This window comes from Panthera leo, chromosome D3, assembly GCF_018350215.1.
Source record: "Panthera leo isolate Ple1 chromosome D3, P.leo_Ple1_pat1.1, whole genome shotgun sequence".
NCBI lineage: Eukaryota > Metazoa > Chordata > Mammalia > Carnivora > Felidae > Panthera > Panthera leo.
The window spans coordinates 87,877,707-87,904,377 of record NC_056690.1 but is presented as its reverse complement, the minus strand read 5'-3'; positions in this window follow the sequence as shown (position 1 = coordinate 87,904,377).

The window sequence follows — 26,671 nt, the reverse complement described above, 5'->3', positions numbered from 1 at the left end:
AAAGTGAGAACTCATATAATTTCTCTGTTCTTTCTGCTAGGTCTCATCCCCCTTGACCTGTGTCTAGCACCTGTTTGTGGAAACAATTTAGATTGTGCTAGGACGGTTTTTCTGTGAAAGCTTCCATGCAGCATTAAAATCCATTCCCTTTTTTGATCTCACAAGTTTCTTGTGGGGGTATCAACTCTTCTGATCTATCTTCCAATTCTAGACGCATTATTTGTGACATTTTGACTGTCCATCATTATTTATTTAATACATATTTGAATGAAGGGTGCCTGGGAGTCTCAGTCAGTTAGGCCCTCGACTCTTGGTTTCATGAAATGAGACTCATGATACCAGTTCGTGAGATTGAGCCCCGCATCAGACTCTGCACTGATAATGCAGAGCCTGCTTGGGATTCTCTCTCTCCCTCTCTGTCTGCCCTTCCCCTGCTCATGCTCTCTCTCTCTCCCAAAAATAAATATAATTTAAAAAATAAAACATATTTGTATGGGAAGTCTATGTTATAATCTAGTGAACCATAAACAACCTCAGAAGGTCAAAATTGTGTACATTCTGAGGAAGGAACCTACTCAGGAAGGGTGGGTTAGTGTCCTAGAGTGTCCTTCCCCCCTTTGTATTTTTAAAACATGTATTAAAACATTTCACTCCTTTAAGCAATATTTAAAGCAGCGTTCATAAGACGTTGTTTTGCTCATCTCATACACCAGTGAAATAACTATTTGGTGGATGAATTTCTAGAATGCTCTATTTCTGTGGAGAATATTTGGGGACTACTTTCATACAATTATAGGGAGATAATTCTTCTTTTATGAGAGCAAGGATCCTGAAAGGATCCTTATTCACTTGAGCAATTTAAAAATTGTAACCAGATTTCCCAGCATTCCTTGACAAGAAAAGGTAACCGTTTTCTGAAAGGGCAGAGTATCATGCAATCATAGAAGGTTAAGTTCCAAAGGAATCTTAGTAATCATCCATTCCAGGTTGTTAGGTATCTAGAGTTATCATAAAGGGCAGGCTCCTCTGGAAAGAATTGCAGACCAATAATTGGGAAAGACTTTATCTCCCTCCATTCTACATGCATGTAGTTTTACTACTTCTTATTTGGGTTAGTGTTCTACTGAGTTTAAACAAGTACTACATAAAAATTTAACTATTGTTTAGTAAACTTGGGCTAAGATTAAATCTAAGTCAATTTTCCCACTGTAGGTGTTTTTCCAGTATAAATGGGGAGACACTGCACCCTAAAGTACATTCATTAAACTTTACTTATTCCAATACAGCCCACGTTAATTTTTTAAGGTTTATTTATTTTTGAGAGAGTGAGAGACAGAGCACGAGTGGTGGCCGGGGGTGGGGGGTGGGGTGGGTAAGACAGAGAGAGAGAGAGAGTGGGAGACACAGAATCCGAAACAGGCTCCAGGCTCCGAGCTGTCAGCACAGAGCCTGATGTGGGGCTCGAACCCACAAACCGTGAGATCATGACCTAAGCTGAAGTCGGATGCTTAACCTACTGAGCCACCGAGGCGCCCCAAATACAGTCGACTTTAGAACAGCCACTCTCTAGGCACTGGGGATATAGCAAGAGTATGAAATATACAAACTTACTGCTAATGAGACAGAGAAACTAAAGAGACCCCGTAAAAGAAAGAGCTGTTCTGTTTTGTTTTCTTCTTTTGCTTCTTTTCCTGCTTCTATTCCTGCCAGGACCTGTACCTTCTGCCCTATACATGCCTTAATGTATATCCTCCTTGTAAGGGAAAAGGAGTTAGGGACTTATTTGGAGACTTCAGCACAGTAGATAATATCTAAGGAGTGACCTCGCAAGGTCATCATGTGCTACTCCAGACCACTAGCACTGGACATCTGGATGACAGGACCTCCTGGATCCAGGAAATAAGTCCAATATGATGGACACCTGGACCCTGTCCTCGATCTGATGAGTTCCTGGACTCCTGAGAGGACATGTGCACCGCGCAACACTGTCAATAAAAACCCAGACCCCAAAGATGAGACGCATGCTCCTTTTCCTTTCCGAGTCTCCCAGATGCTCCGTCTGTATCTCTCTATTTCTTCAGTAAACTCTGCTCTCGCTTCCCACTGGCTCACATTTGATTTCCATCCTGTGCAAAGCCAAGGAAGCCTCTTGGCCGGTCCTGCAGGACCGCCTCGGAGTCCTCGGACCAGCTCTGCCCGCGTCACTATCATGAGAAATCAGTTCTCGTGCAGAGAAGTGGGCAATTTAAAAAGTAATTAAAGTAGAGATTGTTTAAGATCTATTAGCCTGCTTCGGCAGATTATGTGTCTGTAACAACATTAACAAACAAACAAAAACAAATCAAAAAGAAGAAGTAGAAGCAGAAGCAGAAGCAGAAGCAGAAGAAGAAGAAGAAGAAGAAGAAGAAGAAATCTCAGTGGCTGAGAAATTATATTTTCTTGCTCACATGTAGTTACAGGAAACAGAAAATGGGGCTGAGCCTTGCCAGGAGTTGGAGCTTGTGATAGATGAGTCAAAGGGCGCCTCACTGAGCAACATTAGAGCAAAGGCCTGATGAGATGAGGGAGACAGGGAGGCCCAGACACCTGCAGAGGCCCAGGCTGGAGGCCAGTGTGCCTGAAGCACAATGAGAAAGGGAGAGAAGGATAAGAGCTGAAGTCAGAGGTCAGAGGTCAGAGGTCCGAGCCGAACTGCATGAGGCAGATCATTGTGGTTTTGTAAATGGATGTGAGGCATTTAACTTTCTTTTTATTTTATTTTTTCATTTCACCATTCTGGTTGCTTTGTGAACAAAACACAGTTGTCACACATAGAGGAAGACAACAGTTGGAGGAGTGTTTTGTCGGCTGGTAAAGAGACCCTAGTGGATGGGGCCAGAGAAATATCAGTGACGGTGGGCAGATTCTGCTTCTGTTTTCAGGGTAATGTTGGCAAGTTAGGCTGATAGAAGCAGGATGTTAAGGAAGGAGTAGCGTTAAACATCCAACAGAATGGACTGTCCATGAAATGAGATTAGACATGAGAGCACATCTTCAAACAGGCAATCAGTCGCCCAGGTCTGGAGTTCAAAGGAAAGATCTAGACTGGTCATGTAAATATTGGAGTTATATATATTTAAATATATTTCTATATTTATGTATAGTTAGATATATTTATATAGAGAGAGTTCATAAATATAACTGTTATTTCATTTTTGTCCCCTCTTAATATCTTAGTTAAGAAAGATATGGCCACAGTGATCACACTGAAAATAATAAATATTTACTTCAAAAAAGATATATAACTCAAGTTGATATCTGTTAAAACTTTCAAATGAAACATTTTCATAGAGAGGGCTAATGACCATTAATACCTCTGTCCTTCATCTCCTTGTTGAGAAAACTGCAGAGACCAGTGATCACCCATGATAATTTTGTGGAAATCTGGATAGGGAAATACAAAGAGTTAAGGACATGGGCAACAACCAAGCCCAGCCTCTAAAATTACCGAAATTCCCCACTATTCAAGAATAGGCCATTCCCAGGAAACCAAAATGGCATCAGGCAGAGGCAATTAACATTCATTTAAATGGAAAACATTTGGAGCATTTCCAGACCCCCAAAATAACCCCTCGGGTTTTTCTGATCCTCAGGATACATTTTGCTAAAGGATGCACAAATAAGCCATGAGCACAGACACTCACAGACACAGTTCAGAGCTCCAGGGGCTGGATGCTGAAATGCTGAGTGCAGTTGGGGGTGGCAGCTGGGGGAGAGGTGGGCAGTGCCACTCTCCTGGAGCAGCCTTTATCACGGTTCTGCTGGCTGCAAAGCCAACACTGGAGGCTGTTTTCACTTTTCACCTTATTTGGTGAAGGAGAAATTCCCCTTTATGTTTACCTCCATGGGTGAAACAGATACTGGGTTAATGTAGGCCTTTCATAAAAGCAAAGTGGTATAACTCAAACTTTCAAAAAGTGGGGATACGTGTACTCGTTGGACGTCCATGTCATTTCCTCCCCTTCCCCCGTACAGAGGGTCTAATGGAAAAATCAGGGGATCTAAGGAGGGACCGAGAAGCCACAGGATGGGAAACAAGCCTGTTTGTCATCTTTCATTGTCATTGACAACAGAGGAAAAATTAACTTCAGCTGTGTTAAACTGCTAAGATGTGGGTGTTTGCTTGTTAAGGCAGCTCATTGTACCTACCCTGAATCATAAACCTCTTCTATTACATTTTACTCAGTAATTTTTCCTAATATATATATATATATATATATATATATATATATATATATATATTTTATATTTATATATTTCTCAAACAACCAACATAATTGTTCAGTTTAAATTAATTTCATTTGGATTTAAAAAAATGTTGATATTTGTTTTTCGGCTTTGAAAAATAAAATCCTTAGCAAAGTGACATACTTTGGAAATAGAAAATAGAAAAAGCAAGACAGACAAAAACCAAAATAGCCCATTGGCTGGGAATAAGCCTATTTTTATATATGTGCAAAATGATAAATGGAGGATTATAGCTCTAAATTTTGTGTAATAGAGCATTAATTGTAACTGATCTATTTGTGACGTGTTTGGAGTTTACGGTTTTCCTTTGGATACATAATGTTCCTTAAGCACAACTTCATGGATTCTGTGTTATTACCATTGGGCGGGTACTTTGACGGTCCAGATATGCTGGCCTCTTTCCTGCCATTTTTAGTCGTAAAGTGAAATGATTTTCAGTTTCCAGTGAATTCACTGTTCTTTTAATTGCCCCCTGAGGAGCACAGTGTCAGCAAAGATTCTTACCAAATCTCGTGTAATGATTAAAAATGGAGAAACCAAGGCAGCTAAAGAAAAGGTCACTGTATAATCTCCTCTTATTGAAACAAATACACTTAATGGAAGCACTCTGTCTTTTGCGTATATCTCAGTGACTTTTTCAGTTCTGAAGAATTGATCCTTTCCGATTTCATTACACTGAATTAAGTGTTACATTTATGAGCTTTCTCTTGTCAACAGTGATGAGGACAGCATCTGTAGTTTCACTTTTTTCTCTCATAAGAATTAACTTTTAAATAAAGCTTAACTGTACTTTCCTTTGTCAAGTCCTAAAGAAGTGTTTCTAAAGTAAAGGGTGTTTACACAAAACACGTGCTTTGGACTTATAAATATTACTGTGTAATGTTTATCGTAAATAGTTTAAACTAGCATAGGCTTGTGTAATTAGTTTGTAAACATATATCAATGATAATAGTTCAGTATTTGAATGTCCCATACATTATGTAGCAAATTCCTTCTTGTTGGAGATTGGACACTACATTTAAGTAAAATAAACTTGAGGCAAAGTTTAATAGCAAAAGAAATATGTTGTGGAGTGACCATCTGATACTTAACATTAGCTGAGTGACTAAAATCATTTCATCCCTTTTTATCTCCATTTATATAACAGGACACAAAGGAAAGTTTCTAATATATAAGATGTCATCTCTTTAGTCACTGGTATTCTTCTTGGTTACACTCTCCCGCTAGTGGAAAAGTTTGTGATTTTAGGCAAAGACTGAGGTCTGACATTTGTGATTCCTTGAATATCAGATGGAGTTTATTCTTCAAAATATACGATTTCTTACTTCAGTTAAATATATACACTTGCTTAGTCACATAAAATTATTACTATAATGTTCAGTTGTTTTTTGTTTTGACAGACCACATTAAGGAATCCAACGCAGTACATAGAGTGGACCTACATAGCTGAGCTTGATATTTTTTCTGCCTTGTTTGGAGGCCAGCAAGGAGAAAGCAACAGTTAAGCAATTAAGTGAAGTTGAATATGGTACCCATCATGATAGGTGTTGGGGTGGAAAGAGCACTATTTAAAGGCCATGGTCAGTCTTCATGGATCAGGGTCAGGAAAGGATTTATAGAAAAGTGACCTGCTAACCCTTTAAAGAATATGAGGTACTTTCAAGGCAACAGAGTTAGGGAGAGATTGCAAGAAGAAGTAATACCTTAACAGAATTTTTATAGCAATGTAACAAACTGTCATATATTGGATATGGAATTCATGATTATGAATATAGACATAGATTGGAGTAACAGATACATGGCAAGCATCATGTGAACAAGTTTAAAGACATGGGCAAAAGCCAGAGCATGCAAAGTATCAGATGTCATAATTAGAATTTAGATTTTTGGCTATATATATATATATATATATATATATATATATATATAAAGAGAGAGAGAGAGATGATTTTTTTAAAGTAGATAATAACAGGATCAATTATGATTTTTGGAAGTTCTTTATAAATATCAAGTTTTAATCTTATACCAAAAGAATATAAAATGATGAATAATCTTAGCAATGGTAGCCAAAACTATATCTGATGCAGTGATATACAAATTCTGAGATCAAATGTAGAACCAGCCCACACAGTTAGGGGCTTTTAAATTATGTATAATGTTGCCTGTTATTCAGACTGTTGGGTCTCTCTGAGGTTTAAAGTTAGCTGTTGGCAAAATGATTGTGCAGATGAACTTTGTCCTGACGCTATTTTCGTCTTCTGAGTTCTCCGGGGTGCCCTCTGCACCTTGACCCCTCTGGAAACCAGTTCTTAAATAATATCTAACAGCTTTATACACACCTGTCTACACACATGGTGTCATGAGTCTCTTGAGACCCTGTTTATTCCTCAGTGAGCACAAATATAATTTAAACAAACCTCAATGGAATAATAGTCAATGCAATGGTAATGTAATATTCCCATCTGGATTTTATACATTTTAATAGTTATCCACATGTTATTAACCTGAAAGAAAAATACTAATTGCTGAAATTTCAGGTGCAGCAGGTGATCTGGCAAACCGCGACCCTATTTATAGGAATTTTGGAGCAGTACTTAAGGGAGTAGACATCCCCCAAATTTCGTTTATCTATGACTTCTGTTTTCTGAGATTAATGCTTCTTTATTCTTCATTGCGGCCAAAGACATATTTTTTTTTCAAATTTGTTAGTATTAGTTATGGTCATTTTCCTGACACAAAGAGCAATAGATAGAATGACAAGGACTGAAAGGGAAAATACAATAAAATAGAATTTTGGAAAGAAGTGAATTAGTGTGAAAAAAAATTAAAAAATGAAAGTGTATCAGTGTGATGGCAGCAGCATGAAAATTTCCTTCAACTGGTCTGCTCGTTCTTTAGAATCTATTTTCTAACTCTCTTTGCCCTTGTTGTAGGATGAGAACTGATTATGCAAAAAGGATACAGAAAATAAAATGAAAAACATGGGTTTCATGACAGAAAAGATCATTGGAGTGGGAACCCATCTTCGTGCAAGTTTTCTTATGGCTTCCATTGACACTACATAGGCGGTTTTACTACAGATAACCTTTTCATTTTTTATTCCCTGTGGATGTGGTCTGTACCTTGAAAAAGGTAGAATGCAGTAACGTTAATACTGGGAAAATTAATCTGCTATAATTTTATGGAACATTAGCATTTGGGATTAACATTAAGACACCAGCTTAAATTTTGGCATGTCTTTCTTTAGCCATTTTTAAATCAGGGCGCCAGGGTGGCTCAGTCAGTTAAGCATCAGATTCTAGGTTTCGGCTCAGGTCATGATCTCGTGGTTTCATGAGTTCAAGCCCCATGTCGGGCTCCATGTTGACAGTCCAGAGCCTGCTCGGGATTCTCTTTCTCTCTCTGTGACTCTCCCAAACTCACACTGTCTCTGTCTCTCTCAAAATAAATAAATGAGCTTAAAATTTTTTTAATGAAAAAAATAAATTTTTAAATATTATTTAAATTTAAATATTATTTAAATTTAAAAATAAATTTTTAAATATCATTTATTGCTACAAATACAGTGAAATCGTCTGATATGTTCACAGTAAAGCCGTTTGTTGTATTTATTTTGCCAGTTTATATAAATGATCTACTTAAATACATACCAATGATTTGATTCCAGTAGGTGAAATAGGAGGAAAAATAGGATTCCAGTAGGAGAAAAATATATCATTAAAGAACCTAATTTAACATCATTAGGTCTTTCCATGACTTTGTTGCCTCTTGTTTCTTATATTAGCTTCTGTGCAGATAGAATCAAACAGGACATTTGCTGCTGATAGGACAGTTACTAAGAAAAAAGCATTTTTAAAAAATATTTATTTATTTTTGAGAGAGAGAGACAGAGAGCACAAGCAGGGAAGGAACAGAGAGAGAGGGAGACACAGAATCCAAAACAGGCTCCAGGCTCTGAGCTGTCAGCACGGAGCCCCACAAGGGACTCAAACACAAACTGCGAGATCATGACCTGAGCCAAAGCCAGACACTCAATCAACTGAACTACCCAGGCGCCCTGAACAAAAGCATTTTTAAAGACATCATAACTTGCCCTGCATCAGGCTCTGTGCTGACAGCTCAGCGCCTGGAGCCTGCTTCGGATTCTGTATTTCTGTCTCTCTCTGACCCTCCCCCGACCATGCTCTGTCTCTGTCTCTCTCAAAAATAAACAAACATTTAAAAAAATAAAAACATCATAACTGTAGAGTTTCATTAGGAGACCTCAGGACTCCTTGGAATTGAGGAAATGAAGGATTTGAAAAAAAGCATATTGCCCTGCTTTGATAAGCAAACTAAAATTAAAAGGGGGGAGACTTTTTTTTAAATCTTTTGGTTTGTTGCAGATTTTATTTCATTTAAATGTGCTGTCATAGCTGCTGACACTTCGAAGTGTTCTATATAGGCCCAAATTACAAACATTTATGAGATTCAATCCTATAAAGAAATTATCTAGACTCAAGCCTTGAACCAACTGGTCTGTTCCAACTATGCTAAAAAGTAAGACCCGATTATACTCCTTTACATTTGAAAGTTTATTTGCAGAAATGTTTGGTTTAGAAAATAATCCATACCTGTAACTCCATTAGGTTGAAAATGAGATTTTATCCTTCTATGTCTCCATGTTACTGAGAGAGCCCCAGCAAAGCCACAAATGCTGGGAAGCATCTGTCTCAAAGGTGAGGATAGCTTTTCACATCAGAGTTTTATTTCGTGTTAATATGCTTCTTCCCATAACACGGGATTAATTGTTTAGTGTTCTGCTAAGGAAAAACAAGTTCCTCCAAAAAGAAAGACTGTGTCTAATTGATTGTTTTATCATGACATTAACAATGCACAGTGCATAACAGGTGCCTTATTACTATTTCGTGGTTGAATAATACAACCTTCACTTTCTGGATTTACGTATGTATTTCAGAAATTCATAAAAGCCTCAGAAGCAATTTTTCTAATGAGTGCATAAATCCACTACTGTAATTATTTGTATAAGTAACTAATTCACCTTTTAAAATAATTTCCATTATGTGTCCATTGAAAATGTGACATATTTTAAATGACTACTTAAAATTTACACATTATTAATTCAGTATATAGAAGTCGAGCCTTTATATTGCCTCATTCAGACTCATTTATTATCAGAAATATAATAAATATTTATAAGTGCAGTTCTACTGATAGGAAATATTGATAATATTTTTAAGACATTCCTTTCTTCAGTCTGTCATATTTAAGATGCACATACTTTAGTTCCAAGCTTTAGCTCCAAGACCTATCTAGCAAATAAATAGTTTTTATCTGATCTTTCTTTAGCTGCATTTATTAGGATTCAGAATTGGAATATTCTGAGATGTCTTGTGTCTATGACAGCTGTTCTCTACTCAGAATTCACCTGGTCAGAGCCTCAATTCATCCTTTCCTATCCCCATCATTTCATTGCTATAGTAGACTGACAGATTCATTTTATCTAGATATATGCAAATTTGGTGAAATGCCCTGACTGGAAGGATCTGGGTGATAAACTCAGGCATCAGGCAACTTCTATGCACCACCGAAGAACCCATCCTAAGCAGCGTTCAATGTCATGATTCACTGAGAGCTTGGCCTGCTCGTGAAAGGGGTGAAGACTGAGATGACAACATTTTTAACAATATTTCTAGGAGAACAGATGCTACCAGGGAATATTGAAATCAGTGTCTCTGAATCCATCCCGAGGGGACCGAGCGTGATGGGCAGGAGGCTCTATTCTATTTAGGAGACAGAATCAACAGGACTCAATAATCAATAGATTCTGCGGGTTGAGGCACAGAAGAGATGTCAATGATGACTTTTAGACTTTTGATGCATTTTCCTGTGGAAATTACCTAAAAGGATTTGCCATTAGATGCCCAAATATAGCTCAGGTGTTTTTATAACATTTTGTTTACTATACTGCACCGTATCACAATTTTTTAAAGTTTTTTTTTTTTAACATTTATTCACTTTTGAGAGACAGAGAGAGACAGAGCATGAGCAGGGGAGGGGCAGAGAGAGAGGGAGACACAGAATCCGAAGAAGGCTCCAGGCTCCAGGCTCCGAGCTGTCAGCACAGAGCCCCACGCCCGGCTCAAATGCACAGACCGTGAGATCATGACCTGAGCCGAAGTCTGACGCTTAACCGACTGAGCCACCCAGACGCCCCAACCTACTACAATTTAAACTGTTGGAGACGGGAGTATTACTACTGTATCAAGGCATTAGCCTTTTGGAAGAATTCAGATAGTTCCCTAAAGAAGAAATACCAAGTGAGGGAGCGACATGAAGGCTCTTCTAGAGTCAGGAAGTCAGGTAATAAATGCAGAGTTCAAATAATCACGTCACAGCACCATATCTATCATGATACATCTGCTCACCCACATACTCTTCACTTCTGGGAGGCACATCGCTGGCTGTACGGGACTCTGTGTTACAGACTGTCGCAAAGGCGTTCTCAAAGTTTTAGTCTCACGCTGTTTTACCATCTTAAAAATTCTTGAGTTTCTACTCCAGAGCTTCCGTTTGTATAGATTATATCTCTTCATATTTCTTACTTATACAATTTTTTAAATTAAAATTAAAAAAAACCCACAAAGATAAATTGCATCATATTTCTCAAAGTTGAGGTCAAACATAAAATAAAATAAGTAGATCACATTTATCCGTCAGAGAAGCGAGGTGTTCGCATGGACGAAACAAACGGTAGGGATGAACTTAGTTTTATCCTACACAGGGAGAAAAACCTATAGTTTTTCTCTTAACGTAACAAACTCAGGAGCTGCCAGACAGAACAATGCACAGGGCACAGTGTGGGGAAAGAGTGCAGAGCTCTCGTGCCCTCTCCACATGTTTCTCTCCCAGCAACGCTGTGTGTTCACCAACCTAGAAGCTTCCCAAACCCCACGCTTACAGGATTTTATGGAGGCTTCATCTGCAGGCAGGATCCATTCCTAACTCTATTTGCATCCCTTCTCCTTTCTCAAGAGAATGGGGGTGAGCCTAAAAGTCCCAAACTTGTCATCAAGACTTGGTCCTTCTAGACCAACCTTCATCCAGGAGCGATCCAGGAGCCCACCCAGAGCTCCCTCATTAGAACAAAAGACACTCCTTATCATCCAGGAAATCAGAAGGGCTCCTGAGGCCAAATATAACTTAGGGAATTACAGGAGTTTTTCCCAGAAACTAGGGGCAGAGGCCGATATATATTTTCTATTATTTTATAATCCTTTTATAATAAACCAGTAATCTAGTAAATAAAATATTTCTCTCATTCTGCGAGCTGCTATAGCCAATTAACTGAACCCAAGGAGGGGGCCATGGGAACCTCTGATTTATAGCCAGAAGGTCAGAAGCACAGTTGATAAGGTGGGCTTGTAACCGGCATCTGAGGGGCGAGCGGTCTGATAGGCCTGACTCCTTAACCTCTAAGATCTCCAGGTAGATAGTGTCAGAATAGAGTTGAGTTGTAGGACTCCCAGCTGGTGTCCTGAGAATTACTTATTAGTATGGAAAGCCACCCCCAGCATACTAGAATTACTACCAGAACTTACATATTTGGCTTTGCCTAATCTTAGTACTAGAAACTTAATTTCTGGATATCAATTTGGGAAAAATAGCCCAAAATTATTGTTTTATCAGAAATTTATAAAATTATAAATGACTTACTTTGGAGGGCAACACCCATCCATTCTGTAAACATATATTTGTTGACAGCGTTTTATATGATATAGATGATATGTAAGTAGATGATAGATGATAGATGATAGATAGATAGATAGATGATAGATAGATACCCTGGAGATTTACTACTGAGAAAAAGCAACAAAGACTTGACTTCACAAGACACAGTCTAGTTGAAGAGACAGACATTAAACTAATAATCACAAAAATAAATACATAATTATTATAGTGGTCATGAGCTCTGAGACATATACTCTGGGCTGAGAAGTAGAATTTTCTTTACCTCATAGAGAATGTAAACATTATTATATACACTAGATTGTAAATAAAATCTATGGAGGCCCCACTCTCAATTTTGAATTCTTAATTATCAGAGAGATGATAGATAAGCCTTCGCCAGACATTTGTTCTTTGTCTGTCTGAATTCCACATTTTGTTGTCCACTTTGCTACTAATATTCTGCTCTATTATTCATGTTGTTTTTTTTGCCCCTTCCTATCTGTGCTTTCCTTTGGGCAGGACTCATATTTTTAGTTTTATACCTAGCTAATTTTGTTTCTTGGATCAAAACCTTTATCTGACACAAAGGCTCATGGTGGGCTAAATTGCACAAATGTTTTCAACTCTAAACAAAGGTTTGGGGAAGAGAGACTTCCACCACATTCTATTTTTGTGTCCATTAATATATTCAGTTGTTCTGGATCCTAGTTTCCTATAAAACTATCACCTTATACACATTAGTTACCTTATACCTTACCTTAGACACATTACCTTATACCTTACACACATTAGTCTCTATTCAGAAAGAACAAATGGGATTTGGGGTCATAAATAACATTTCTATCATTTAATAGTGATGCGATCTTAAAATTTTTGAAATAATTGAAAAATTATTACAGTTAATGATAATGACTAGACAGAACCTTTTAATATATATTCATTTCTCTATTGAAGATTGTATTGAGTTCAGATTTCTCATATACAGAAAACTGCCATTTTTCCTAAGACATATTAATAATATCACCAATGACAATTCATTTAATACTTAATTAACTATATGTAAAAGTATTTTTTTCCTCTTTTTAAAAAATTTTAATTCCACTTAAGTAACATCCAGTGTTATATTAGTTTCGGGTAGACAATACAGTGATCCAACATTTCCATATATCATCACCCCATGCCCATCAGGACACATGCAGTCTTAATCTGCAAACCTGGTTCATCCATCCCTCGACCCATGTCCCCTCTGGTAACCACCAGATTGTTCTCTGTAGTTAAGAGTCTGTTTGTATATACATGTATTGAGTATCTTTGCTGGGTCTTTATTTTGAGAGATGATGCCAAGGGTAAGGTTTGTGGGCCAGGGGATAATGTCATGGAAGGGAAAAGCTAAATCCAAGGAGCCATTATCAAAATAGGCACTGCTATGGACAACTGGGGTTTAATCCTCACTGGGGTCTTCCGAGGTGCAAGAGTAGGTTCTTATTCATGAGTTCCCCTATCAGCATTTGACTCCCTCACCTTCTCAGATTTATCCACAATAGAATGGATGAGCAGATTCCTGCAGGGGAAACTCCAGCTGGAGGCCAAGGAAGTGAGAAAGTGAGTTAAATGTGCTGCTGTGGCTAAACTGAGGTGCCGTCAACGCGCCTCGACCCTCAGGTGGTAGCCACAGCAACAGCAAAGGCTCAGGTCATGATCTCACAGTTTAGTTCCTGAGTTCGAGCCCCACATCAGGCTCACTGCTGTCAGTGTAGACCTCACTTTGGATCCTCTGTCCCGCCTCTCCCTGCCTCTCCCTCACTCACACTCTGTCTCAAAAACGAATAAACATTCAAAAAAAAAAAAAAAAACTTGCTTCAATCCAAGGGAAAAAGCTTCTGTTTGGTCAACAGTAAACTTAGTCCTCTACTATCTACAACAGTCTTCCAAATTTTCCTTTATTTCCCCCTTCCTGCTCTGCTGCGCCCAGGAAGATGATTATATGGTCTCCCATTTTGGTGGAAACACTGTTGTTGATTAGGTCCAGAATTGAGAATGGAAGATGAAATACTGCTGATCTTTTTTGGCCTAGGAGTTCAAGGACTTGGTCCCAACACTTGACAAGGACTGGCAAATAACTCACACTCAGTCTGAGAGAAGATCAAAAACTTCTGCTGGAGAAATACGAGTCTCTTGTCCACGAAACTGATAAAGGAAGTGTAAGTGTTTTTAAAAGTCTGAGACATTATGTTTCCCTTAATTATCTGACTAATAATGAGGATTTCATCTCCTATGGTCACTACCTATTGAAAATTTAAACATTTCTGTTAATTTGCTTTATACTTGGTGATGATTTTTGTATTTGTTTAAAATAATTATTACCCAACTGTGAAGATTTTGGTGTCAAGAAATTTAAGTTTGTGCTTATTCAACTTAATGCATTTTAAAATCTATATGTTTATTTGCATTTCTTATTTTTATTGGTTTATTTAGTTTCAGAGAAGGAGAGCTCGGGAGCGGGAGGGGACAGAGAGAAAGAGAGAATCCCAAGCAGGCTTCACGTTCAGTGCAGAACCTGACGCAGGACTCAATCCCGCAACCCTGGGATCATGACCTGAGCTGAAATTAAGAGTTGCATGTTCAACGTACTGAGGTATCAGGCCCCCCTCCGTTTCTCAATTGGACAATTTGGCTCAGGACCTTCAGACATGAAGTTTCCTCTGCTGTGAACCCTTCCTCCGACCAAACTCTCACTACATCTGCTAATTACTGCTCATTCATATTTCGAATCAGGGAAGAGTTATGACAAACATACCCACCCCATCAGTCAAAACCAATATTTCCCTGTACTAGTATTTCCCTTCTCTTTATTGTAAATAAGCATTAGCTTTTACACTTTCGATTCATATGTTTCCCCTACTAGTGTGAGTTCTATAGAGCACTTTGCATTCTGTCCTAAGCATAGTACCTGGAATTTTTTTGTTAAGTGTTTGTTGAATCCGATAATGAACATGTAACATATTAAAATATAAAAATGCGAATTCTCTTCAAACCCTTAATTTCAATTCATGTTATGGAATCTCAATGATACATATTTGTAGTCTATAGAGAGACCCATTCGGTAGACAACCCAAGACACTTTCTACCTGTTCTTATGTTTATTTATTATTTACTCTACTTATTCATATTAATTGTAATAATGTTATGTTTGCCACACGGTGCCATTCACTGCTGCGACTCTTTTGGTTTCAAACTCAGAATGATGAACTAGGATAGTATCCGATAAGGTGACGAAGGGGTTACGTTTTTAATTTTCACATTTGTTTTACAGAGGATTAGAAGAGAATATCAACCTCAGATAAACACTTAGCTTTCTAAAAAGCATGGTGGGTGACAGTAATCGGTCTACAATTGTAGAGACCCGCAATTAAACCTCCATGTATCTCTGGTGGTCATTAATTATAAACATGACATTCTGGAGGTCAATATAGATGGTTGACAATTGAACCATGGTTGACAATCTGTTTAGGGTGAGGCGACAACATTTAAATTAAAATCTATACTTGAAATACCATATGACAAAGCATCATTCATAAGTGGTGTCACAGGTCTTTTAGGGTGAATCTAGTATTCATGGTTGGCCCTGGAGAAAAGAGCACTAGCTATCATTCTGGAAACTCTGTCGATGATGTGTGGCCCCTGAGGAAAGGCATCAACATTTCTGGATTCCAACCTCTTCCTCGTGAAAACAAATGAATAGTACTTACCACCTATGCTGATTGTGACGGTTAAAAGAGTTAATAATCATAAAGTCTTTAGAATTAAGCCGACTACTTAGTAAGTACCATAGGTTACACTAAATAACATGTAAAATGTGTATCTTTTTCAGGAGCAGAATATTACGGACATGTTTGTAAACCCGAGCGAGCTCATCACAAGGGGGAAATGGTATATTTGCCAGAGGTTAACGGACTCTCTGAACAATGACATTTAGCTTATCACAAGGGAAATTGGCCTGGGAAGTAAATGGGCAAATATATTTTGAGGTTTGCACATATATCAGATAAAGTGCAGGAAGTACACTTCCAAATGTTTTCAAATGTTTCTATTTCCCCTATCCTGCCTCCCTAGAATACTCTACATTTGTAGCCATTAAGTTGATGTTCAGAAGTAAACTAAACTAGATTTTGGAAAATCTTGAAATGGATATAGAAGACTAATAATGTGATTAGGTTTAAGTTAAGGAATTATTCAGAAATAGAACAAGAGAGAAGGACTAAAGTATTACTTAAAAAATAGCATCCTTGTCAGTTGAATCATGTGTCTTATAAGTTAATGGTATAGCTCCACAAAGGGTACCACAGCGATAGGAGTAGGAAGGGAGTGTATCCTTCATTCGAATAGCAATCTAAAGTGATTTTTCTGTCAAAACATTTCCCCCATCATGAGGAGGTAACTGAGATAAGATCCAACGTTATGAGAAACTGAATTCCCTGTATGATCTCAGCTGACAAAATGAAAGGTGATTTTACCAATTGCCTTTTGCAACTCTAATTTTCTGAAAGAGGATTTAGCTCATTTATATTTTATTTGAATAAATACTTGTTGAAACTGTCTTAAATGGGAAGCAGTTTATAAGCTATGTTAAGTCTTAGAGAAAACGCTCTTCAGTGCTCAAGGGAGAGTATGATTTACAACAGTCTCAAAAAACCACACAAGTCATTGTAGACAAAAGTACAAATCAATAGTCCCGAGATTGGCACTGATGCTGTATGGGAAAGAAATCAACTTCTTTTAATCTGAAAAAAGTCCTAGCAGTCCAACAGTGTGGGGAAGACAAGGAGGATTAGGAAAGAGAAAGATACTTGAAACGTGTTCATTCTCGTCAGGCACCACCATGAGCTTCAGCAGTGTGACAGTGGCAATTAACAGTGGTGTTTATCACTGATTTTCAATTAAAGACGAGAAAGCAGGACACTGAACAGTTACCACCACCTATAATCAGACAGCCTTAAGTAGCAGGGCCAAGGTTAAAACCCATGTAACTCCACAGCCTTTAAGCAATACTGCATTCAAAAAGCAGGTGGAGAGACTGGCTGTAGATATACATCTTCCACAGGGACAGGGCCATCAGAAAGAACAAATATGTTGATAAGTTCCATTTGGGTAAGAACAAGTTCCTCAATTGGCAAGTTCCTATCAATTCTTGTTTGTTTGTTTGTTTGTTTGTTTCAAGAGATCTGAGGTGGGAGAAGGAGGGGAAGGGGCAGAGAGAGAGGGAGAGAGAGAAGCCCGAAGCAATCCTTGATCCCTTGACCATGATTTTTCTTTAGCAGCACTGTTTTTGAACCCTGTGGACAGGAGAAGAGCAGGCACTTGGACTTAATGTAGATATAACAACGTTTTGACGGATGCAGCCTGATGGACGGGAAATGTCAAAGCAGTTTGACAGAATCTGATTCAATGTTGGATTGAGAAATGAAACCGTACAGCCAGGCACATTAAAGGGAGAAGTGGCTAATAGGGAACGGAAGTGTTCATTGTACTGGAGTGCCAGTTTGTTGATAGAAGAGGTGTCATGATTCTAATAATTGTAAGGGACCGTGAAAAGAAAAGTATTGGCAGAGAATAGATATTTGGGAACACTTCCAGATGTTAACAGACCTGTAAGCTCTGAACTGTGGCCACGGCACCATGTGGGTAGGTTCAGTTTAGACAGAGGTCATAGGAAACAAGGATGCCAAGAAATTGAGAGGCTAAGCCTTTTTAAAGTATCATGGGCATGAATATTAAATCTCCCAGAATGAAAAAATAACTGAGTAGAAAGAAAAGCAGAGACGTCATTACTAACAGGCTTTGTCAGTGAGTGGTGTGGAGAGACCTCAGGTTGGAGATATGCCATTAAATTGGATAAGTAGACACTGGGTTTAAAGAAAGTGACAAAGAGAGGTGCAGACAGTGGAGTTTTGGAGTCCTTCACGTTCCTGGATCCACAGGGAAGTAAGGCCACAAAAATACTAGTAATGTTCAGAATAGAAACTGTAAGACGTGGTAATCGTATATGTGGTATGAAAAGGGACAAAGTTGACAGAGATTAAAAAGAATAGTGATTTTGTCAGAATAATTGAGCTTTTTTTTTTTTTTCATTTGGAAAAATATAAATAGCAATGCACTGTTATCAAAGAGATAAACAATGATTGGGTCTTCCCTAACGGACAGCTAGTTCATAAATAAGAGACGTATATTTTTCATCTTTTATTTTTCAATAATAAAACCTGGCACCTTTCTTGACAAGGAGAGGGTGAAGCAAGTATTTTGAATCAATAAATGAGTGAATGAGAAGCTTGTTCATTGTGTGCTTTTCCTCATTTTAGCTATAATGAGGAGAGGGGCGATGCATGTGCCTGGACTAATTGGATAATGTATGATATAACGCTAGTGTGGGGAAAGGCTCACTCAACAGCATTTATAATTTATATCAAAAAATAAAATATTTTATCTTTTAGGTCTTTTTGCCAAAAAGTTACTTAAAATGAATTTCCAGTATCATAGGTTACTGAGAGAGAGAGAGAGAGAGAGAGAGAGAGAGAGAGAACAAAAAAATAAAACAAAACTTGTATAGCCACTATGGAAAACAGTTTGCAGGATCCTCTGAAAAGTAAAAATAGAACTACCATATGACCCAGCAATTACACTGTGGGGATATATTAAAAGAAAATGAAAACACCCTATGTTCATAGCAACACGATTTATAATAGCCACAACAGGAACCACCTAAGTGTCCATCGATGGACGATTTGATAAAGAAGTTGTGGTATATATAGAGACAGAGCAAGATGGAGTCACTCACGTCAAGCAGTGACACAACCAGGCAGTGGTGTTGCTGCTAAGACCACATATCACAGAAACCAGCATGGGCTAATGACACCCAGAACTGACCAGCGCAGAATCAGAGGAGGACTTCCAAAGCCCAAGAGTGACTCAACTGCTGTAAAAAGGGAGGGCTTTGGGGTCGCCTGGGTGGCTCAGTCAGTTAAGCATTCAACTCTTGATTTTGGCTCAGGTCATGATCTCACAGTTCATGAGATCAAGTCCCCTTGGGCTCTGTGCTGACAGCACAGGGCCTGCTTGGGATTCTCTCCCTCCCTCTCTCTCTGCCCCATCCCCTCAAAATAAATAAATTAACTTAAAAAAAAGAAAAGGGAGGGCTTTTGCAGCAATGTGTCAGACTCTCTAGACACTGACCCTTTCACATCTAACTGATGAGACGTCTGGGGTAACAGTGGGGTTCGTGGGGTCGGGAGCCAACAACCAAGAAGAACTCTTGAAGAAGTCTTTGGTGCAAAAAGGTGATTTTATTAAAGCCTGGGGACAGGACCTGTGGGCAGAAAGAGCTGCCCTGGGACCATCAGGATACTGGTTATATACTATGGAGTTGGGGGGAATAAAGTCCAGGGGAAGTTTACAGTGAGATTTTCATATGCTAAAGGAGCCTCCCAGGATAGTGGAGGCCTAGCTATTATCAAACTAGGGTTGTTTGCCCTCTAGCAAAACATTAGCATTAAGATGGGAGTTCCCAGAGAAATGTTTGACCCTGCTGCCTCAAGTATTTGTCAATGGGCTGCAGGTTATAAGGAAATTGAGTTCGATCTGCCATTTCCTTCTGCCTTTGTTTCCCACATCACTATGCAGGGGTGATGCTGGGGTTCCAGGAAATGGAGTCTGTTGGTTTCTGGAGATTACGCTATTGATAAGAGTGCCTTTTTCTTGTAATTTACTAAGATATTTGTAAATAGATGGAGACTCGGGTCCTGCGGGACTACGATCTCTGTCAGTTAACCTTGTGTTTTTCACCTTTGCGTTGTTCTTGGACAGCCAGGAGTGCCCGAGAAATTTCACACGTATCCCACCTGGGGGTAGGGGGGTGTTTGCAGCCTGTCAGCTTGCTTTAGGTTCCCTCATCATAACTACACCAAAAAGGCAAGTGACACCAGAGGCTCTGCCCCACTGACCTCTGAACATAAAAGAGAGACCCTCCATTTGGTTGAACGTAATGGGCAGCATGTGCAGAGAGCTGACCTGGACAACACCAAGTCTTCGTCTCGACTCTAAGCTCCTAGACGGACTTCGAGTTTGGCTCCTTAATTTCCTACCCCGTGTGGTACCCTGTTTGTTGTGTGACTTCGTTTTGTGCCTCTCTTCGTGTGAGGTGCCTGAAACGAAGCTAAATGTGTAGTGAAAAGTCACTGAGTTTGGAATTCTGAACTGGCTTTTCAACTGTGTCAATCTTGCTCTACGATTGACTCAAGCTGACATCGTGGGAAGACGCAACTCACGCGTGCGTCTTCACAGCGCACTGGCAACAATCTACAATGGCATGTTATTTGGCCAGAAGAAAATGAGGAAATCCTACCTGCAATAGGTCAACTTATAAGATATCAGAAAGTTTATTGTATCCAAGTTCGGCTTAAACTCACCTTTCATGAATAATTGAGATAAAAGCTTATGTAGTTCCCTATTAGGGTTATCGGAAATGACTAACCGCCCTATCTCGCTTCTGTAACTTTGCCTGCTTGCTAAATGGATAACTTAGGTTGCAAAACGCTCCCCCATCCCTTCTACCAAGATCTGGCCTAGGCAAAGACCCACATGTAAAAAGTCACCAACTCCCTGCCCCACGGTATCGCAGGGGTCTAACTATGATTGGTCATTTTAAACCCTCTTAGGACAAAGAACTTTAAATTGATAGGTTCCCTCCAAAACTAACGTCTGTATGTCACAATATAATTGGCTACCATGAAATGCTATAAATTGTAATTGGTTAACTAAACAATGACATAGTCTGACTTGCTGAAATCCATATAAGCTCACCGCTACCTTTGTTCGGGGCCATCCTCTGCACTTTTCTCCTTAAGATCAGGAGATCAGGTTTGGCTCGGCCGGAAGAAAATGTTGCCTCGCTTCTATTCGGTGTCTGGTAGTTTTTTGTCGATAGCACCCTGTTTCCCTACCATTTGCAACAACATGGATAGAATTTGAAGGCATTAACCAAGCGAAATAAGCCAGAGAAAGGCAACTACTGTACTACCTCACTTATCTGGAAAATCTAAACACACACACACACACACACACACACACACACACACAACCACATAGAAAAAGAGATCAGATGTGTTGTTACCAGAGGTGGGATGGAGGCACGAGCAAATGGAGGAAGGTGGTCAAAATGTACACACTTCCCCTTGTAAGAGAAGTAAGTGGGGGGGGGGGGTTATAATGCACAGCAGGGTGGCGGCACTTAGCACTGCTGTGTGGTACCCAGGAAAGTCATTACCAGGATAAATCCCCAGAGTTCTCATCACAAGGAGAACTTCTGTTTCTTGACTTCTTTCTTTTCTTTGTACCATATCTGTATAAGATGATGATGTCAACTGAGCCTATTGTGATAATCACATCACAACAGATAGAAAACAAACTATCATACTGAACACCTTAAATTTATTCAGTGATGTGTGTCAATTATTTCTCACAAACACTGGAAAAAAAAAACTCCGCACCTTTTATTCAAGTTTTTTAGAAAATGACTGCCTCTCTGCTTAGGAATTAAAAAAAAAAAAAAAAAAAAAAAAGAAGGATCATTCTCTCCTTGAAGTCCCAAATAGCTGGGACTTTGGTATTTATTGTGTCCTCAGGCTTCTCCAAGCCGACATCCACTAGAAACTTGTATAAAAAGAAAAAAAAAGACAGAGCTCTAATTTGTATCTGTGTTAAGTACTTTGATATATTACCTTCAAGTCCGATTTCCTTTTTAAGGGAGAGAAGTCAGAGAAAAATCAAATGGGCACCTTAAATATGGGGTGATTAAGAAAAAAAAATAAAAGAGAGTGAGTTAACAGTTGACCAAACCGCTGCAGGGTATTCCATTTGTATTCCAGAGGATTCCTTAAAGGAGCCTTTGTTAACAGATGACTGACATAGATTTGCATTTAATTTCCTAGGAGGCACAGAAAATCCTAAACCATCGGTTATTTTAGAGTGTGGTGATTGATCAATTAATAATTGAATTCACAAAGACAAGACACAATCTTAGTTCATTGGAATACTCAATGAACAGTCAAAACATTTCTTCCAATGGATTTTTAAATGTTATTGTCAATGATTCACACTAGCTTAGAGCTAAAGGGCTTTCGCAAGAACATTGCGGTGAGCGATTGGCTATCAGGATGTGATGGCTGATGCAAACAATGATCATCTTTTGACAAAATAAAATAATAACGTAACATAACCAAAACCCTCCACATTTTGGCATAAAGAAATAATCTATATTAACTAGAGATTTGATACATTAACAAAATAATGACATTCATAAATAGCCACTGGGTATTTTAGAAATGTTGTATGTATTGATTTACAGGACCTTTCCCATACATGCAATACTATTTTTCATCCTTGAGTAGAAAAGGCAGCACACTCTATAAATGAGTCTTTCATACTGGCAAGTTCTAGTGGATGTACCTTAATGGGAATCATTCTTAGATATTTTATTGAATGTACCACTCCACATGCATACTTTTTTTCTTTGCTCATCTCTTTCATTGTTTACCTTCACTTGCATCTCAAGTTTTACTCCTGTCTTCTCTTATTTTAAATTATTTTTCTCTTATTTTCCTTTTATTTTCTAATGACTTCATTCCCTTAAGATTTAAAAATCTCACGGTTAAGTGGTAGCCTTTATTCTCCCTATATATTCAAGGATTTAAAAATTACCTTTCTTATCAACACCAGTGCCAAACTAAAATCTCCAGTTCAGGTAAGGAGCCACTCTGGAAGCAATCAGTCTACCATAAGACATTAATGTATCAACCTTTTGTAGGAGTTCTTTTCCTTTTCGACAAAACCCTCCCACCACCATAAACACATCATCTTCAAACCCTATCCTACTTTCTAGTACTGTGATGAGTTTAATGCTTTAACCTGGTGGATTATCTCAGGTTCACTACCTGCATTTACTAACCCATTTGTTTTTAATGTGCAGTTTCTGTGCAGAAAAATAAATCACAGGCTTTCATTAAGTTTACTTTCTAATGTGAGAGAGTGACAAAAATCACACGAACAAAAGCATAGTCATAAATGCAGATATAATTTGCTGTGAATAGTAAAAAGAAAGAAAGAAAGAAAGAAAGAAAAGAAAAGAAAAGAAAAGAAAAATGAAGTGAAATGAAAAAGGTCCAATAAAGCCAAACACATAGGTGAAGGCCAACTCTGAGACTTATATGGCACCCAAGTCAATGGTTGTCCTCTGACATGGGTGTTTGCACCTGGAGTAGGTGTTTGAAAACCATCCCAGATCTAAATTACACAATTTAAAAGATGCTTTAGTTATCATTTATGCCTCTGAAAGGCATTATTTTTTCTATGCTACTTTAACTTAATTCTTTGAGCACAACCAAATTGCATTTGGGATCATCTAATAGGGGTGCATATTTTTATAACCATTCCTCTTTGAGGAGTTTACAGAATAATTTGTAATGACTACAGAGAATTTATAATATGCAACCTGTAAAACAGTTTATTTAAAAATAAATGAAAATATAAGTCACTTCCTAGTATGGCTTCAGACACTCATTTTCTATTATGATGTAATAAAATCCCTGCCATGAAAGAGACCACCTATTTTAATAAATTCTGTTTTTTTTAATGATCTCCTCGGCCTAAAAGAAAAAAAATGACAGGATACCATGAGAAATATTCATTTTGGAAAAAAAAAACAGGCATAAATGCAAGTCTCTGAGCTATATTATGAAAGGAATACATAAAAAAACAATGGCATAGAATGATTACCTTAGAAACAGTTATTTCAAATCTAAAATAAGGTGACATGAAGGAAAGAGAAGAAAATATATCACGAATTACTTGAGTACAAGAGAATACCGAGTCATTTGTATTTCACTTCTATTTTTGTGTAAGCTGGGGTTGAGAATATTGGAAAGGCAGTGCCTGCGACAATTGTGGAGGATTAGGTGGGTTAGACGTCAGATGATTCCAGAATGATTTAGCGCACTGCATTCTCTATTATCTTCATCACCAAGGATATACGAAGTACCTCTTTGGCCATCTTCAATAGTGCACAACTGTGAAAGCCCCGCGGTATGAAAACCTTCAAGCACTAGGTTTGTTACCCTCTGCCTTTGGCGAATACAGGCAGATCGGGTAAGAAAGATCCTTTCTGCCAGCCACAATGGGAGGGCGTGAGACAAATGTCTGATTTGTTTTTCGTATTTTTCAAATTAATGTGTACTTAAAAGCCGTGTATGAAAATAACCCTGATTTATTGAGCTGTTCTCTGCTAAGCACAGTGCTGAAGGCTTGTCACATATTGACTCATTTAATCTCTAAAAGAACCCTGAGAGGTATTACTACTTCTTTTTTTTTTTTTTTTTTTCATTAGTGTAGAAGGCTTAATGTTTTAAATGAAGTCATTTGTTAGTTCCCTGACAAAGCCTAAAAAAGAGTGTGGGTGGGAGAAGGCAACAATGGCCAGGCATTTCAGATCTCAGACTCCAAATATTTAATCCACGAATTCTGAGAAGTGGCAATGACCAACTCCATATTTAAATGTGGAGATGACAACACTTTGCTCCCAGTTAAATCTCACCCAAAAGTTCCTATTTTGATTTCCCTTTTACCAAGACCAGGCTCTGCCAAGGTGGAGACACAAGAAATGTGTTTTTGTTGGTTATGAATCAGTTAGATTGATAGGTACACTTATAACGGAAACATGGAAATCATCAAAGTGAAAAATTAAACCAGCTCATTTTAATTTGTCTGGCATACTTTTAATTTAGCCAACACTATTCCCTCAATATCTATGTGGACAGCCAAAATATTTTTAAAGTGTTAATGTATTCTTAGAAAACCAATAAAAAATATCCGAGTCTAAATGATTTTCTCCCTTCCTTTTTGTTAATACCTTTGTTTTAATTCTGAAGTTTGGAGGACTTTGTAGTTTTTCTTCTATAGGAAGAAACTCACTAGTTTCCCAAGCAAATTGCCCCACATAGCAAGTACAATTTTAACTGCCTAATATTTAATGATGAGATATGTAAGCATACTGGAAGAATACTTTGTAGTTGATGCTAGACTTGTTCTGCACATTAGGAAATTAAACACCTTTATCTTTCTCTGGGTCACTGGAGACATATGTTTCTGAGACCTCCCAAAAGAAAAGAAGGAAGGAACAAACGAAGGAACAAACGAAGGAACGAAGGAAGGAAGGAAGGAAGGAACGAACGAACGAACGAACGAACAAAGGAGCAAAGGAAGGAACGAAGGGGGGATAAATAAATGAAGGAAGGAAAGAAGAGAAAATTTTTCAAAGCCATAATACAAAAAAGAGATTACTGTCTTCTGCTCAGGTTTTTTCAAGAACACATTGCAAGATTAATTCTTGTCACGTGGTAACTGTGTAATGCCAGCTCAAGAAAGCAAATACCAGAGCTACTACAAGCAATGGGGAAATTATTTATCATCAGAAACCTTGTCTTATATAGAGAAAATATATTGGCTGGCCATGTCTAGAATATATTCAGAATGCTGATGATTAAAATAGTCTACACTCATGAAGTCTTTCCTTTAGAGACAGTCTATATCTCTAAGCAACCAATGCTTATCCAGAAGAAAACCAAAGACTTTCCTTTTTTACTGTGTAAAGATTTCCATAATCTCAGGTTAGTCTTGAAGTTCTGGAGTTGTTTATTTTTTAATTAATATCTAATCCAAAAGAATAAAATGCACATTATTAAAAACATAAAATTGAGAGATTAAGCCTAGTAATTAAGAGTACCGGGCACATAATTTGACACTGAAGTTACAGGTTGACACTGTGCTAACATTTATGGAATATTGTTGCAAAATGCAAATTAGTTCTTAAGAGAGGTGAACAATTTTCCCATTGAATAATCCCACAATTAAGAAATAATATATTCACATAAATACAATCCTGGTCTAAATTTATTTAGAATCAATTAAATCAAATTAAGTCATAAGTTGATCAAACTACATGTCAAATTCCTATTACCCATTCTTTTTGATCAAATATACAGAGAGCAAGCGGAAAAAAAAAAAGAAACATATTTGAATCTCATGTTTAATAAGAAAATGATTTTTTTAATGTTTATTTTTGAGAAAGAGATAGAGAGTGAGTGGCAGAAGGGCTGAGAGAGGACACACAGAATCTGAAGCAGACTCCAGACTCAGAGCTGTCAGCACAGAGCCCAACATGGGGCTTGAACCTTTGAATCATGAGATCATCACCTGAGCCTAAGTCAGATGCTCGCCAACTGAACCACCCATGCACCCGAAGAAAATGATTTTTTTAAGTTTATTTATTTATTATGAGAAAGACAGAGAGATTGTGAGTGGGGGAGGTACAGAAAGAGGAAGAATCTCAAAACTGTGAGATTATGACCAGAGCGGAAATATCTGATGCTTAACCAACTGAGTCACTCAGGCACCCCAGAAAATGAATTTTTTAAAGAAAGAAAATTATTAACTACAGTATTAAAATTAAGGTTTATCTTGGTCTTAATGTTTTAAGATTTTAAAAGTACATATAAACTGAAATTCCCAATTGTTCTTATCCCTAAGATATAGCTCCCTAAGAATTATTTTA